The sequence below is a fragment of the Tursiops truncatus genome, chromosome 18, assembly GCF_011762595.2.
Source record: "Tursiops truncatus isolate mTurTru1 chromosome 18, mTurTru1.mat.Y, whole genome shotgun sequence".
In the NCBI taxonomy this organism is placed as follows: Eukaryota; Metazoa; Chordata; class Mammalia; order Artiodactyla; family Delphinidae; genus Tursiops; species Tursiops truncatus.
This window is the reverse complement of record NC_047051.1, coordinates 15,808,629-15,826,451: the sequence shown is the minus strand read 5'-3', so window position 1 is coordinate 15,826,451 and position 17,823 is coordinate 15,808,629. Positions and strand designations below refer to the sequence as shown.

General features: G+C 48.4%; 2 long non-coding RNA genes across 3 annotated transcripts; one reads left to right on the top strand and one right to left on the bottom strand.

Moving 5' to 3' along the window:
* Positions 1-884: 884 nt before the first annotated feature.
* On the bottom strand, positions 885-3,910 carry LOC141277035 (uncharacterized). 2 transcript variants are annotated; one of them, XR_012327641.1, is made up of 2 exons: positions 3,775-3,910; positions 885-1,142 (listed from the first exon to the last, which is right to left on the bottom strand). It is a non-coding gene; the product is annotated as an uncharacterized lncRNA (long non-coding RNA). The 2 variants fall into 2 exon arrangements; XR_012327642.1 differs by having other exon boundaries at positions 3,687-3,858.
* Positions 3,911-4,407: 497 nt separating this feature from the next.
* On the top strand, positions 4,408-5,688 carry LOC109550231 (uncharacterized). Its single transcript, XR_002176662.1, has 2 exons — positions 4,408-4,514; positions 5,079-5,688. It is a non-coding gene; the product is annotated as an uncharacterized lncRNA (long non-coding RNA).
* The last annotated feature ends 12,135 nt before the right edge of the window (positions 5,689-17,823 follow it).

Genomic DNA, 17,823 nt, shown 5'->3' with positions numbered 1-17,823 from the left:
CTGGGCATATACCCTGAAAAAACCATAATTCAAAAAGAGTCATGTACCAAAATGTTCATTGCAGCTCTATTTATAAGAGCCAGGACATGGAAGCAACCCAAGTGTCCACTGACATGAATGGATAAAGAAGATGTGGCACCTATGTACAATCGAGTATTACTCAGCCATAAAAAGAAATGAAATTGAGTTATTTGTAGTGAGGTGGATGGACCTAGAGTCTGTCATACAGAGTGAAGTAAATCAGAAAGAGAAAAACAAATACCATATGCTAACACATATATATGGAATCTAAAAAAGAAAAAATGGTTCTGAAGAACCTAGGGGCAGGATTGGAATAAAGACGCAGACGTGGAGAATGGACTTGAGGACATAGGGAGGTGGAAGGGTAAGCTGGGAGGAAGTGAGAGAGTAGCACTGACATATATACACTACCGAATGTAAAACAGATAGCTAGTGGGAAGCAGCCGCATAGCACAGGGAGATAAGCTCGGTGCTTTGTGTCCACCTAGAGGGGTGGGATAGGGAGGGTGGGACGGAGACCCAAGAGGGAGGGGATATGGGGATATATGTATACGTATAGCTGGTTCACTTTGTTATACAGCAGAAACTAACACGACATTGTAAAGCAATTATACTCCAATAAAGATGTTAAAAAAAAGCACTCTGACTTTTTATCCATATTTTGGAGAATAAAATATTTACATGTTTAATTTTCATAAGTTAGGCCACCTGTAAAGTACTGTGTGATATAATGTCAATAAAGTACTTAAAATGGCACTTCAATGTTTTATTTAAAACCATATATCATGCACTTTTTTTTTTTTTTTGGCTATGTTGGGTCTTCGTTGCGGTGCACGGGCTTCTCATTGCGGTGGCTTCTCTTGTTGTGGAGCACAGGGTCTAGGCGCGTGGGCTTCAGCAGTTGTAGCACGTGGGCTCAGTAGTTATGGCTCGTGGGCTCTAGAGCACAGGCTCAGTAGTTGTGGCGCACGGGGTTAGTTGCTCCGCGGCATGTGGGATCTTCCCGGACCAGGGCTCGAACCTGTGTCTCCTGCATTGGCAGGTGGATTCTTAACCACTGCGCCACCAGGGAAGTCCTGAAACTTGGCTTTCTTACATTTGGTTGGTCCATGTGACAATCCCTATGAAATGAGTGGAAGTATGATTCTTGGATTAAACGATTTTTCCAAAATGAAAAAGCAAAACAGCCGTGGTAAAAAAAAAAAAAAAAAAAAATTCTGATTAAATGGCATTGAAAGTTTTAGCTTTGAGTTGACATTTTATTTCCCACGAAGGCCTTGGTACTTAAACAGAGGAAGTAAAGCATTTTTCTATGACTATACCGTATTCCATTGAAATGAATAAACATTTCTAGGTATAGAGAGACCTACAAATTCAGGGTGAAATCAGAGTAAAATCAAATACACACATTGATCCAATCATCAGCCTACAGAGGCCTGCCTCTATAGAGATCTCTGATGTTCGCTGAAGCCATTATTAGATGGAAGTACTTTCCAAGCCTCAAGAAAACCTTTTCGCTCAAAGACCTTTAAATATCAGTACTTGATGCCAGAGTTGTTGGGTAGGAGCTGCTTTTCCATTCAAAGTCCAGCTGTGAAATGAACATGAGTAATGACTTACACACCTGCTCATTGCTAATGAATAAAAACAGCTGCTGATCGCAGCAGAGCCAATCAGCACACAGATGGCTCAAAAGGACCCTAATAAATGTAATAAAAGCATCTTTCCCTGGTGTGCTTCGTGCACTGCCTGGGACCTCTAGATTTTCTTTCTGACTGACCTGCAGTACCACAATTACCCTCTTCAGGCTTTAGAATTCTCCCCAGTACAGTTGGTAAAACTACCAGATGTAGTGATTTGCGGGGGGGGGAGGCAATATTATGGAAGTTTAAAAATTATTTTTAAATATTTGTATTGTGATAAAGTATATATAACAAAAATTTTTGCCATTTTAACCATGTTAAGTGTACAATTCAGTAGCACGAATTACATTCACAAACATGTGCAACCATCACCACTCTTTATTTCCAAAACTTGTTCATCACCGTAAATGGACACTCTATTAACAATTTAGCGGTAATTCCTTGATACCCACTGCAGGCAGCGGATGTAGCGATTTTAATATACCGCTATGGGAATTGGCCTTGTGGGATCTTGCCTCATTTATGCAGCCACGTTAGCGAGTGAATTGTTTTGGTTAAGTTCATTATTCAGATAACTGAATCACAGGTTCCAAAAGCTTACTTTTTACTCGATTAAAAAAAAATCTATCTTTTACCAGTAGATTTTTGCATAGGACATTTTCTTACGGGGAACTCTTAAGCAGGGTATACCTGACACCTTGTAACTCTTCTTGATAAAGGGGAGCCGTATAATAAATGTTCACTTTCAAATTGCCCTATAATGATGACAGCTTCAGGGCCTGCTGAACTGGCTGAATTGTTTGCCCTGACACTAGATCGCCCCAGACTACTTGGCTATACGAATTCTGTGCAAACTTGAGAATTTTATTTTGTTCTTTTATTTCCTATCAAGCTGTCAGCTTTCACTTGTTACAAACCTAAGAGTACTGTTTTTATATTCATTTTTGGGTTTAGTATTGTCGATTTTTTAAAAAATCGAGGTGAAATTCACATAACACAAAATGAACCATTTTAGGTAATGATGAACCTAGCGGCAGAGCAGGAATAAAGACGCAGACATAGAGAACGGACTTGAGAACACAGAGGGGGAAGGGGAAGCTGGGACGAAGTGAGAGAGTACCACTGACATATATACACTACCAAATGTAAAATAGCTAGCTAGTGGGAAGCTGCTGCATAGCACAGGGAGATCAGCTCGGTGCTTTGTGATGACCTAGGTGGGTGAGACAGGGAGGGTGGGAGGGTGGCTCAAGAGGGAGGGGATATGGGGATTTATGTATACATATAGCTGACTCACTTTATTGTACAGCAGAAACTAACACAACATTGTAAAGCAATTATACTCCAATAAAGATGTAAAAAAAAAACGAAGAACCATTTTAAAGGGAACAATTCAGTGGCATTTAACGTATTCACAATGATGTGTAACGATCACCTGTATCTAGTTCCAAAACATTTTCATCACCCCAAAAGGAAACACCATCCCCATTAAGCTATTTGAATACCTGGTGCTTTTTGTTTGCAACAATTCCTATGTCCTTTTTTTTTCCTTCCGATGCCCTTTTAATTTCTGCTCCAATATGCTATGAACTCGGAGCCTAGAGCACCATGCTTGCTAGACCTCTCTGTAAACAGGCGTAGCTAGATTCCACGTGCAGAGCTTGGAGGCTCCCATCAGCAACATTCAAGGCTGTGAGTTTAATTTCACTGACGTGAAAACGATTTTTGGCTACTCAAGGAGTTGCCCACCTCCTCAACCTTTCCTCAAACTTCATACTTCTGGATAATTGAGATCATTTAATATATGTGACTAATGGAAATATTTACTCATTCATTCAGCAAAAGAATGTACAGAGCGCCGACAATGACCACAGCCTGACATTCGTTTTTCATATTGATCCACGTGGGAGCATAGGAACTGGGAAGGGTCCTTGGGAAAACTCTCGCCCGGGGGCTCCCAAACTGGGCAAGAGGTACCACAATCATCTAGGGACAGAGTTTTAAAAGCAGATGTGTCCTCACCGCAGACATACTGCAGCAGTATTCCCCAGGGCAGGTCCCAGAACTCCGTCTTTTTAAAACATTCAGCAAGTACTTCTGTGTGACTCACGTGTGTCTGCAAATCATCAGCCTGGCCAGCTCTTCCTAGTGCACATTTTGTTTTTGTTTGTGTCTTTTTTTGGCCACACCCCAAGGCTCGCGGGATCTGAGTTCCCCGATCAGGGACTGAACCAGGGCCACCGCAGTGAACGCGCCGAGTCCCTACCAGAGGACCGCCAGGGAAGTCCCATCGCACACTTTATGTTTAATGATGGAGTACCATCGTCCTGGCCGGACATGGCTGGCCTGGGGCATCCAGCAGCTGAGAGGCCAGCTCGCCCGGGAAGGCCACGGACAGCAGGAGAGCCATGGAAGTGCAGAGCAGAAACAGGAAGCAGGCTGTAAGGGAAGGAGCGAGAGCCGGGTCAGAACACAGAGACTCTCATTTCCTTTCCGCTGCACTTTACTTACACCTTCCGTGAAATCTGCCCTTCTCTCAAGGCAGCAGACGGGGGAGGAGGTCACCGCTTGCCTGGGGCTTCCGCAGGAGAGGCAGGGCGTGCACGCCAGGACTTGCATCTCTGAGATAGCTGAATGTCTCTTCTGATCAGGCTGCCAATTCGAAGGCCCAGATTTCCTGCACGACCTCTCCAAAGACTGACAGCTTCTAGAAAAGGAGTTCATAAGCTGCTGCTCTGCCAGTGCCAGGATGCCAGAAGCCACCGGCGTTCACGGAGCCAGGCGGCATCTACCCTGTGCTTCCTGGGAGCCTGTACCCACTGCAGATGGCTCTTCCCTACCGTGCATAAGGTTCACTGACAACTTGCTTTATCACTTAAGGAATCTGCTTCACAAAGTCTTTTTCCCTTCCATTTATTTATGGATTATATATCCCGTAGTATATATTAGACGGTCTCCTACAACTTCTTACTGATACACAGTGGAACAGAGCTCTGAACTGGCTTGGGGTTTTTCTTCCTATTCATGCAACCAATTCACCTCTGGCACTGGGAAAGGACAGAGGCACGCAAGTTAGATAGATCTGTGTCCAAATCCCACCTCTGTCCCTCATTAGCTGTGTGGCTTTGAGCGAATTAGAATTAGCTGGCCTCCCTGAAGCCTCATCATTCTCTTCTGTAACGTGCGTTAGCAGATGCACACACAAGCTCACTATACAGCAACCATTATGATTTTAGGCAATTACTTCCCCTTGTTGGTTCTTGGTTTCCTTGTCTGTTAAATGGCCTGCAGATATAGGTTTTGCTTGGTCAGCAATTTTTTTAATTACGAATTTGAATGTCTCTTGGGTAGGACGGCACTCCTGTGCCCACGTTTAAAGTTTAGACAGCATCACACATGTATGTTTTCTGCTAGGTCAGGCGCCAGCCCTGAGAGCAGAGAGAGGGTCTCTGAGGTAGATGGCATGGTAGCCTCCTGAGCTTCCAGTCCGTCCTCTCCAGGTAATCACCCCATTTTGTTCTGGTCTCCCCACCTCCCCACCTCCCCATTCTCCTATGCAGTTTATGTGCTCTGGTACAAGCTGACTCCCCCTGGGCTTTTGAGAAGGACATGAGGCTTAGCCCTAAGTTACTGGCAGAGTTGCACTCACTGGATATGTTTCTGGTTGGTGGATGGGCTCTTGGCTCGTTCTGGGCCAAGGATACTCAAGGGGAGGTTGACTGAGAGAAAGGTAAAAAAGCTTTCTCACTCTTCTGACAGAAGTTCCAAGAACAAGGCTTCTCTCCCTCCCTGGACACTGGTGAGAAAGCAAGTTGCTCTGGGGGCTGCTGGCCACCATCTTGACACCGAGAAGGGAAACCAGCCTGAGGATGAGACTGACACGTGGAAGGCAAAGTGGAGAGGCAAAAAGTAACTAGGACCTCAGTGGCATCCGTCACCCACTGAATCACACCACCCATGAAGCCGAACTACCCCTGGACGTTCCATTGACATGAACCAATAAATCCCTTTGTTATCTGTGCCACTTTGAGTTGGGTTTTCTATTACTTACACTGAACCCACTTTATTTTTTTTTAAGTTAATTTTAATTTAATTTTATTTTTGGCTGCATTGGGTCTTCGTTGCTGCATGTGGGCTTTTCTCTGGTTGTGGCGAGTGGCAGCTACTCTTCCTTGCGGTGCACGGGCTTCTCACTGTGGTGGCTTCTCTTGTTGGGAGCACGGAGTCTAGGCGTGTGGGCTTCAGTAGTTGTGGCACATGGGCTCAGTAGTTGTGGCTCGTGGGCTCTAGAGCACAGGCTCAGTAGTTGTAGCACACGGGCTCAGCAGTTGTGGCGCACGGGCTTAGCTGCTCTGCGGCATGCGGGATCTTCCCAGACCAGGGATAGAACCCATGTCCCCTGCATTGGCAGGAGGCTTCTTAACCACTGCACCACCAGGGAAGTCCTAAACCCACTTTAATTAATTTAATCTACTAGGTCCATTCCAGTTTCAGATTGTCAAACATCTCAGATCTATTTGTGAGTCTCAGTCACCTCTGGAGGCTGCAAGTGTCTGCAGCTAGGAACCTCACAGCCACACCACTAAATCCAAGCTCTGACACTAATTCTCCAAGCAGAGATGGACATGGCAGGGGTCATCCCTCTTCTTCAAGAAGCCCCCTTAAGTTGCCCTTCATGCCAATCTTGACCTTTACTTCCAGGAAATGCCAAAAAAAAGGGCAGGCATGCAGACTGATTTGCCCCAGTTTTCACTCCTCCCCTCAAACCACCCTCCTCTGAATTAGCTATAATATTTATTGATCATCAGAGCCGGCTTCCTGGGCACACGACCTGGGCAGTCACATGGGGTCCTGTGCTGAGGAGGACCTTGCACTTGGTTTACTGCTCTTCTGTTGCGGTCTTGAATTTCTCAATGAATTTTTCTTTGAATCTGTACTTTGTAAGTGAAGTCTGATGGGACAATGGAGCACAGGTGTGAGCAGATACATGTGCTGAGTGTGGCTGCCTCTCCTGGCTGTGTTCTCCAGTTCTGCTGGGCCCACGGGTGTGGACGTTCAGTAAGACTCAAAATGAATATAAAGTAAGTGTGTCACGTCTTCAACTGAGTGAGCAGGGGCACCGACAACCCTGAGAGGCCACCTTTTTCATTTGAACCAGAACTTGCTTCAAACGCAGACAGAAGGCAGGGGTGTTCTAAGTAACACAAATGACCAAGAAGCCCTATCACATCCTTTCTTATACAGGAGAATTCCCTGAATCAGCCAACCACTCATCCCAAAGTGATGACACAGAAGGAAGGGAAAGATAGGGCAATCCCTAGATCTGTTTCTGTTCAGCCCTTCCTTACTCATCAGTAAGCAGAAGGTAAAGGGTGTTGGTAGAAAGCACGTGTATCAAGAAGTGAAATGAAAAGAGCTGCATTACTTTTGTGTATTATTGCCACTGTTCTGGTAAAAATCAAATACACATGCATGTAAGAGCTGTGAAACACAAAGCGTGTGATTTTTGGTGATTCTACATCTGGGTTAAATGCTCTTATAGTTGCATTTAAAACTGTCATTATAGGGAATTCCCTGGTGGTCCAGTGGTTAGGACTTGGTGCTGTCGCTCCTGGGGCCCTGGGTTCAATCCCTGGTCCGGGAGCTAAGATCACACAAGCTCCATGGCTGACCCCCCCGCAAAAAAATGTCATTATATAATATTAAGGTGAATGGTAAACTTTATGCTAATAATTTTAGATTGTTAATTAACAAGTTTTCTTTTTTCTTTACTTAAAATGTCATTAAAAGGCAAACGAAAAATACTATGACAGATCAAAAGAGACTGTGGAAGAAAGGAAAAGCTTTCTCTTTCAGTACCTTGAACAGGGCTTTTTTCCTGCTTTTTGAACAAGGTTTTCTGCCTTCTCATTCTGCAACTGGTCCTGGCAAGTTCCGCAGCGGGGTGATCTGTTGATCACGGGGAACACAGCACTGCCGGCAATGTGGCTGATTAAAGGGAGAGTGTCAATTAATATAGCCACATCTGTTTTAATTCCCAGTTTACAATGGGGGTCGAGGAAAAAATGTCCTGCTGATACGTGACAGACAAGCAGGAAGCTGAGAAATCCCGTCTCTGCTCCTGGGCTCGAGCTTGTTATCACAACGATAAAGTGATCGGCATCCCGGAAAACCCTTCACTGCTCTGGGAGCTTGTGACAGATGGTGCCACCTGGCCACACGTGTAATCCAGGTGTTCAGTGACACAGAGGCCCCTGTCACGCAAGCTTCCTACCTCGGAGCAAGGCTGAGAGAGACGGCTGGGGCCAGAACATTCCTAAGGACCACCCAGAGGAGAGTAGGACCACTCGCCACCTAGAGCCAGATGGCCCGGGCTCACATCCCACCCCCTGCCCTACAGTGTGGATGGCTGGGCTCTTCACCCCTGAGGTTTCAGTGTCCTCATTTAAGACATGAGCATAATCATAGGACTTTCCTAAGAGACTTGTTAAAATGATCAAACGTCAGAAGCCACGTAAGGCACTAAACACGAGGTCTGCTACACGATAAACACTGTGTAAATGTTGGCCCTTATTATCATCATCGTTATTCTCCCTTCGTGATGGAAGGGGTGTGGCTTCCCTTTTATCTCAGACACTACCTCCCCCAGCCCTTCCCCGGGATCAAATAGAGAACTGAAGAAACAACAAGCGAGGAAGACCCGGTGGGTCCCACGGACTTCGAATGAGCTGTGATGGGATGGCTCTAAACCTGACATCACTCCCTGAGCCCATCTGCAGCCCAGGCTTCATCAGCACCAGACTCTCTGCGTCACCACCGTCAGGGTCTCACTTCCGCTCTCACCCTTGCAGATGTAATTCTGAGATTCCCTTGGGCTACTCTGGACCTAAGAAGTCAGAATCTCTGCCAACACGACCTAGGAATCTGTGTTTCCAAGCAACTCCACCAGTGACTTTGAAGTAGGCGTTCCACACGCCACCCTTTTTATAAGCAGTGCTGGAGATTCTAAGCCAGGCCCTCCTTAGTGCCTGTTTGCTCAGCGAAGTGCGAGGTGTGGGGGCCACGCGGGGCTGTGGGATTTCACTGGAAGGGAAGTAACCAGCATTACTCACACGGGGACCTCTTTACCACTCAATCCTAATGAGGACCCCTCAAGCCACAGCCAGGGACTGGAACCCCTGCTCCCGCCCCCGTATCCCCCCGCATCCCAGGAGAGCTGGTACGCAGTCTGGATGAGGACAGCCCTCTGAGACAGCAGCTGAGTGTCCTGTTGGCCTTGCTCAGGCCAGGACGGGGGTTTGATAGTAATGACCACCTCTAATAAATACCTCCCTGCCTTTGATTCCAATGTGGCTCAGAGGGCCACATCCTGGTTTCTGATGAAATGAGTTTCTATCAAGTCCATTCAAAAGAACTGAGTGAAACTGCCAGGTCAACCAAGGGTCCCAAAGGAGAAAATAATTCGGAATTAGAGCAACGGTGGGAGAAGGATATTAGGATCGAGAGGTTGGAGCTGAACCATTCTTTATGCCAAGAACACAGAAGAACTGATTCCTGACAATGAAGGCTGTGAAAAAAGACCCCCTGAAAGGACAGCCTCCCGGGGCGGTGTCAGGATTAACCAGCTCAGGGCTCCCGCTCACATCCTGCAGTGGGTTTAACGCTGCTGCTCTCACCGTCATTTGTTAAAGACATAGTAGCACCTAGCTATCAGTCCAAATACATGACCAGAAGTATCCAAAGCATTTTTAAAGGGAGCAATTTTGGTAGAAGTGGGTGGCTTCTAGCTTAGACTGCTCTCCAGGATCTCCAGAACCTGGTTCTTCTGAATAGCAAGTGTAACCCCTGCTCTCTTGCTTAAATAGTTTAATGGGGAAACTGAGACCAGGACCCAGCAGTTTTTCTCTGCAACACCACCTTTTGGGGGCTCCACTCAGCGACCAAATACCCAGGAGGCAATTGGCACAGGGTCCAGGAGGATAAACTCAAACTAAAGTCCTCTTTCCAAACTGCCCTCTCCATTTCCCTGCGTCTATAGAGGCACCAAAGCCTCAGTCACCTGGGCCACTTCTGCCCTCTCCTGGTACCTCCAGTGATTTTGTCTCTGCCTCACTTTTTGCATCCTTCCCTCTTCTCCAGCCCTGCATCAGCACCCGCATCACCCTCTCACCTGGCCTGTTCCTCAGCCCCCCACTAACTCGGCAACACAGACCTCACAACCCCATAAGGGAGATGAGATGTGCACCCGGGGGCCAATACAGATCAGTGTGTGAGAGGGGTCACGAGAGGCGCGTGAAGCGGTCAGGAAGCCCAGGAGACGGAGGAGTCCCAAGGAAATCAAGCCTCCACCTTCCAGGAGGAGGTGATACTGGCACTGGGCGTTGATGAATGGGCAGGGTTTGGGCAGGCGGAGTGGCTTTTCAGTCAAAGGGAAAATCCTAAAGGAAAAGATTCAAGGAAGAAAAGATCAGGGTGGGTTTGGGGGAGTGACAAATCCCCCCGTTTAGCTGAGCATAGGTCATCCATAACAGGTAAGTGGGAAAGAAGACTGGAACAAGGTATTGAGAATAGAGGGCATTTCCAACCTACATCAGGGCATTTGGATTTTATTAGGAAGATCAAGGGAGTTGTAGGATTTGGAGCTGGGAAGTGACATAATCAAAGTCAAACCACTGGAAACAATGAGTCCAATGGAATGGAGATGACAGCTGAGACCAGTGAGAAGGCTGACCCATCGTTTATCCTGGAGGGCGATCACGAGGTGTAGGGGGGGCAGGCTCTCGAGTACCAGTTACATGCAGTAATAAAGGAAAGAAAGGAGTAGAAAATGGCGCAAGTGCTGAGCTTGGGTGACAATAATGGTGGTGGCATTGACAGAAATGGGAGAAATGGAAAGAGGAGGAGCTTTGGGGAAAGGACGTGTTTGGTTCAGAACTCACTGCATTTAACGTGCTGGGAGAACCTACTGGAATCTGGGAGCCCCGAGCTCCAGGATTTTCTAAAACCACCTCCATTGCCCACGTGACTTGCCAAGGGCTTAAGACTCTCCACCATCCGTGTAATAGGATGATATAGTAACAAGAATCATGCTGACAGGTGTTAGAATCTTTTTTCTGATCCCCGACAAGAGATGCCAAATTTTGCGTCTTGGAGCCCACTGAGGGCAATTCCCTGGGATTGTCCCAAGGGAACGGGATGGAGGAAAGTGCCCAAAGGGGAGGAGCAATGGGGCGGAGCGGTGTGCACGGGCGAGGAGACCTCGTAGGCTGACGAGTGAAGTTCTTGGAAGGCTCTGCGGGTGGTGGCCCTCTTCCTCGCAGCGTCCAGAGGGAACTGCTACAAGGAGCACCTAGGGAGGGGCCACCAGGCCCCCCGGCTTGGAAAGACCCCAACATCCCAAGCTTGGCGCAGGTGCTGGCCCCATGGTAGGGACAGAGCGCACTGCTACGCGGTCTGTGCAGGAAAGATGGGGTGGGGTGAAGCTAAGGGATAAGTGAAGGTGGAAATCCCTCTTGCCTGGAGGAAGCGATGCCCTTTTCTTGGAAGACAACTTCCTAAGTTGTGTGTCCTTGAGGCTACCGCTACCAGGAGGGAACCTTTCAGAAGCTGCACAAAGAGTCTGTATAGGCCTATGATGGCTTTGCCCGGAGAGCAGGAGCCTCCCCTGCCCCAACCCGCCAAAGAGGTGGACATGATCCCCCTGCCCCACATCCTGAATTCTGTGACCGCAATGCCCAAGACTGATTTTTTTTGCTGGCAAGTAGGAACGTGAAGTCAGTTTAATTTTACCTACAAAAGGAGAAGTTTTCAAGTTTTAAAAGCACATTAAAAAATCGGGAGGGGGGGTGGTCTTCCCTGGTGGCGCAGTGCTTAAGAATCCGCCTGCCAATGCAGGGGACACGGGTTCAAGCCCTGGTCTGGGAAGATCCCACATGCCACGGAGCAACGAAGCCCATGCGCCACAACTACTGAGCCTGTAAGCCACAACTACTGAAGCCCGCATGCCTAGAGCCCGTGCTCCCCAACAAGAGAAGCCACTGCAATGAGAAGCCCGTGCACAGCAATGAAGAGTAGCCCCCGCTCGCTGCAACTAGAGAAAGCCTGCGCGCAGCAACGAAGACCCAACGCAGCCAAAAATAAATAAATAAAGTTAATGAATTAATTTTTAAAAATAAAATAAAATAACGCGCTATTTCTCACAGTCAGAATTGTAGCATAAACTGCCTCTCGACACTCAGTATGTGGACTTTCATGAGCCTCTGTCCACCTCCCTGGGGGCTGAAACACCCAGGGTCACGGGCCTCTGGTCCAGTCTCAGGGTGGAAGGCCTCTCCCCCAGTGTTCCCCTGTGCCTGCCTTCACTGAGCTGCCATCTCCAAGTGGTGCTAAGAGGGCTTCCCAGGACGCCGATAGGTGCCCTGACCTGGGTTCAGCGTACCAGTCGCATTTAATTGTGTCATCCCGTGATGGCCAGAGGCTGGCTGCACACACCGCACGTGCATTCAAGGTTTCATTGCTTCCCAGTTATTAAATCGATCCTCCAGGCCAGCCTCAGGGTGCAGGGAAGCAGCCGTACTACAGCAGAATGAACTTGATGGAAGGAACGTGTGAGACGGGGAGGCTGACGGTCAGGGCTGGGCCGTGGCCCAGGAGAGCTTTCCTGGTGGCTGGGTGGGGTCTGAGGCCGTGACAGAGACTGCCCTGCTCCCTCGATGGACAGACAGATGGAAGGGTCACTCCTTCAGGCCTCAAGCCCCTCCCCTCCCCTCCCCTCCACCACTTAGCTAACCTCACATGTGGATAGGGACCAGCTGCCAATCCACCTAAAGGGAACATCTGAAGAGTGTTCTTAAAATGGAACTTTGCTTTGTCATTACATAAGTATGTAGTACTTTACAGGAAATGTAGAAAACCATATAGAAGAACATGTAAAAGTCACTGGAAAGGAAAGCGCTGTGGTGTAGACGCATCTGGGGCAGCATTGTAAGAAATTCAGGATAAGACCAGGGAAGCTTTTTTCCAGTCTAAATTCTAAAAGAATCGTTAATTGTGAAAATTCTCAAACATTCAGATACCTGCCACTCGGTTCCTCTTGTCTATATGCTTCCTGTATTAAGTTTTTAAACTTTTTAGTTGGAAATCATCCCAGTGTGTACTTCCTAAGGACAGGGACATTCTCTTATAACCTTAGTACAGTTGGCAAACTTCCTTAAGTTCACATTGAGAGACTACTTTAATCTACTGTCCATATTCCAATTGGGTTGGATCCAATCCGAGGTCGGGTATTGCCTTTTGTTGTCGAATCTCCTTGGTCCTCTTGAACCTAGAACATTTCCACAGACTCTATTTGTTTTCTATCATGTTGACATTTTTGAAGAATATGTTTGCTATGGACTGAATGTTTGTGTCCTCTCTAAATTCATGATGAAACCTTAGCCAAATGTGATGGTATTTTAGGAGGCAGGACATTTGCGAGGTAATTAGGATTAGACGAGGTCGTGAGGGTGGAGGCCCCACGAATGGGATCAGTGCCCCTATCAGAGACAAGAGAGACCCTGCTTCCTCTCTGCTCTCCATCACGTGAAGACACAGGGAGAGTCAGCAGTCTGCAACCTGGAAGACGCTCTCACCAGAACCCAGCTTTGCTGGCATCCTGACCTTGGACGTCCAGCTTCTAGAACGGTGAGGAATAAACCTTTGCTGTTTATACGCCACCAGTCTATGGCAAATTGTTACAGCAGCCCAAAACGGCTAAGACAGCAGTCTCTGCTTCGGGTTTGCCCCTGTTCCCTTGTGTTTGGATTAAGGTTGTGCCTTCTCAGCCAGACTTCTGCACAGGTGATGGCCATCCGTCCCTCGGTGGTGATGTTAATTTTGAACCCGTCAGAGTTTTCCCCAATTTTTCCACTGCATAATTACTATTTTTTTCTCCCTTCCAACCAATAATGCAGTTTGGAAGGCCCAGGGGAAAAGGGGAACCTGGTGTTTTTGTCTGGCTGCATTTTCCAGGGTGAGAAGGGAAAGAAGAGGAGATGACACAGAGGTGAACAGGGGTCCACTCACAAAGGGTCTTTCAAGTGATTTGAAGCTCACCTTCTCTTCTGCAGGAATGGGTCCAGGACCATTGCCCCCACTCTGGCCCGCATATAGTAGGTATGCTCCAGAGATGCAGGGGGCTGTGCGACCTAGAGCCATTGCAGGGAGTAAAGTGTCAGGCTGTGTCTGAGGAGGATGAGATGCGGGTTGGGTACATTAGCCAGAGGAGGCGCTTGTATTGGGAGCTGGTGGTTCATTCATTCACCCATCTAGTCATTCGGTGGACAGTTACTACACTCCTACTACGTGCTGGGCACCATTGGAGGTGCTGGGGATGCAGCAGTGAACGAGCTGTCCTGAGAGGAGAGGGAGGTGGGGAGTTGGTGATCATACATGGGTATCAGCATGTCAATACCATAGTCACCAGGCACCCATCCACCACCCCCTTGTCTCCTGACCCTATACCTTAGCCCACTCTACCCTCTGCCTGCTGTTTCCAAATATTACTGCTCTAAGATAAGTTGCTTAAGACTTCCCACGAGGGAGATCAGCTCGGTGCTTTGTGACCGCCTGGAGGGGTGGGATAGGGAGGGTGGGAGGGAGGGAGACGCAAGAGGGAAGAGATATGGGAACATATGTATATATATAACTGATTCATTTTGTTGTAAAGCAGAAACTAACAAACTAACACACCATTGTAAAGCAATTATACTCCAATAAAGATGTTAAAAAAAAAAGAAATTAAGGTTAAAAAAAGAAAGAAATTAAGGTTAAAAAAAAAAGACGTCCCACGAGATTCCCTTTATTCACACATCATCTGTATAAAAGACAGACCACACGTCTCAGTAGGAGGTAAATGCTTTCACCCCAAGGAGCCCCAAGGGCTGGGATTTGTTTTAAGGATATTCCAAATGTTATGATATAGCCTGGGCCTTCTGTAATGGGGCCCAACCCCTCTGGACAGAAGGGCCCCACCAGGAGATGGTGGGGAAAGTCCAATTTGGCAAGGAGACAGGGTAGGATGGGGGTGCGGGAAGCCACCCCAATCCAAATCCACTCACATCTCCCTGCACGTCCCCTAGCTCCGCTGCCATTACATGTTGGTTGTATCAGTGACTCCATTCACTCAAACATTTTCCAAACACAGATTATGTTGAAAATACATCCTGTGCACTACGAAAAGCTAAACGTTCTTAAATAAGGAGTAGAAGTAGGGGCATCAACAGAGGTCAGGACACTATCCCCTCCCAGGTCTACCCTGGGGCCACCCTGAGCCAAGCACAGACCACCCACAGGGTTCACTCTGGGCTCTAACAAGTCATGTGATTTCAGAAGCCCAAATCCTTCAAAACTAGGACATTTCTCAGAGCTGTGACTCACCACTGCTGGCAATCTTAGAAATGCACCAATGACACGCCTTCTCCACACCCCCGGCATTGTTCTCGCTTGCTGACGAAGTTCTGGGAATCAAACATAATTTATTCATAATTTATTAGAAAAGCTGTGGCAGGACTGACACGGTGCCAATTAACCACCTCTGTGCGTGTCACCTGTGCCTGCAGGTGGCCTCAATCAGCCTGGATTCAGGGTGCTGGCTTTGACACGGTCGGCCTGCAGGTGTGGCCTTGTTAGCCATGATCAGACTGAAACACCCCTCATTTCACAGATGAGGGAACCACGCTCAGAGAGGTTAAGAAGCTTGCCCACTGATGCACAGCTGGGAAGACACAGGGCCTGGAGGGCAAGGTAATAATAGGTACCATTTATTGAGCAATTGCTAAGTGCCAGGTGTTAGGTTAGCACTTCACGTACATCTTCTTGTATTTAATCCCCACAACAATCCTGGGAGGTACTATTAACTCAGTTTTACAGATGGAGTCTTGGAGACTCAGAGAGGTTAAGATTCGCTCTAAAGCCAGAGCTAACAACTGGCACCCAGATTTGACTCAGATATATCGACAGAGCTGAAGCCCTTCTCACTTCTGCACACACATGTAGCTCTCTCGATTATAACACCATTCTCCAAGGTCCACGGAAAAAGGGTAAGCATGGACTTGACCATAGCAGCCTGGACTGAGACCCAGGAGGCCTGGAGACCCACCACGGCTTCACTGTGGACTTGCTATGGTCTGAGCAAGTTGACACTATGAGAAAGAGCTTCCCCTCTTTGGAAGAAATATCCATAACTTTTAAAATAGGGACTTCCCTAGCGGTCCAGTGGCTGGGACTCCACCCTTCCACTGCCGGGGGCGGGGGTTCGATCCCTGGTCGTCGGGGAACTAAGATCCCACATGCCTCGCAGCGAGGTCAAATAAATAGATTAATAAAATAAAATACACAACCAAAATCCAACCGATCAGGTAGGACAGCAAATTCTCCCGCCCAGGGCATGAGGCAGCCCTGTGGAGGCAGCAGGTTGGGAGCGGCGGTGGATGCTCTGTTCCTTTGCCCCCGGTGCCTGAGTGTGGGACAGTTCTGCAATTTTCTACCAGTTTGTTGCTTGGGAGACGTCAGCTCCGGGGGTGAAGGGTAGGGTGCTGGCTGATCCTGACAGGACCTGGGGCAAACATCCTCACTTCATACGCAAAGTCCCTCCAGGAACCTGTCTGAAAGGGCACAGCTCCATTTTCAAGCACACTTTTAGAAAGGCCTCATTGCTGGTACCGCAGAGATTTGCAGACCAGGGGACCGCGGCATTCGGCAGTGCCGCCCGCCGGCTCTCCCAGGTGGAAGGACCTGAGCGCAGCGGATGCTGGCAGTGAGTGACGGGATACGCGTGGAAGTGATAACTAAGGAGAAGAGCACACGGCCGGAGGCTGCTGCTCGCCGTGATTTCCTCCACCGCCCCGCTGTCGCTCAGCGTGGGCCTGCCGGCGGGGGGCCACCCTGGCAGGCCGAGCTCGCTCTGGCAGCTTCTCTCAGCTGCTGATCCTCTGTTAGCTCACAGGCAGGGTGATTCAGCCAGTGCTTTCAGCTCCAGGGATTACAATGAGATACGGAGCTTTTATTCCCTAACGCTTTGCTTCTAGGATGTGTCACACTCAGAAGCTGGCTTGGTATCTGCAGGAGCCCCTTTACAGCAAGTCGGAGTCGATGTGATGGGAGACGGGTCAGTCTGAAATCAGAGGCAAATCCCCAGCGCCCTGCCAAGGTCTCCCACGTGTCACCTCATTTCGTCCCCCTTGGCTGCCCAGGAGGCACAGGGAGAACCGAGATTCAGACAGTTCATATGCTCAAAGCTGCTTAACTACTGAGTGGTAGAACTGGGATTTGAAATGAGGCTTCTGTGACTCATTTGAAACCTGGCCTCTGAGACTTGCAAGCCCAGCCTGTCCTTCTTACCACCGAGCAGGAGGAAAGGGGAAGAAACCGAGAAAGGAAGGGCTTCCCAGGGAGAGTCAGGGGCTGCAAGGAGGTGGGCGCACCTTCTCCATCAGTCCTGTGGGTTTGCAATCGTGTTTCACCAGGTAAGGAGCATCGTGCCCATTTCACAGATGAGGAGATGGAGGGCCAGAAGAGTTAAGAACGTGCCCAAGGTAACACGGCTAGATTAGAAGGCAGGGGTCGTAACATCTGTCAAGCCTGAGAGGCCTGCTCTCACTTGAGCAGAACTGGCTTTCATAGTTTTGATTGCAGTGAGAAAACAGGACGCGAAGCATCCGAGCTGAGCATGAGGGTGTCACACGCCCTTTCTCCCACAGAACGCAGTGCTGGGCAATTCCCAGCTATCCCCTGATGATCCTGCCTCCTGCTGCCTTTCCAGAAACAACTGTGGAAGACATGCGTGCACAGCCCGTAGCAGGTCTTCAATACACATTTAATGAATGATTCCGAGAACCACTGTTAGAATGTCTCTTCACGAGGATTCGTTCTTTCTACAGTGTGCTTGCAAAACCCGTCGCCTTGGTGGCCCCACACACAGAAAATCAGGGGAACTGAAGCCCAGACCAAGCAACAGCTTCCTCCCCATCACTGACTTGGCTTTCCACCAGCGGACATGTAACTAGGCCAGTTCCCTGGCCGGATGGGGTTTACCAGGTGTGCACCCTTTTGTCAAACAGAAAGGAGGCCCCCAGTCGTCGACGACTAGTTACTGAATGAATTACAGATGTTTTTTGTTGGT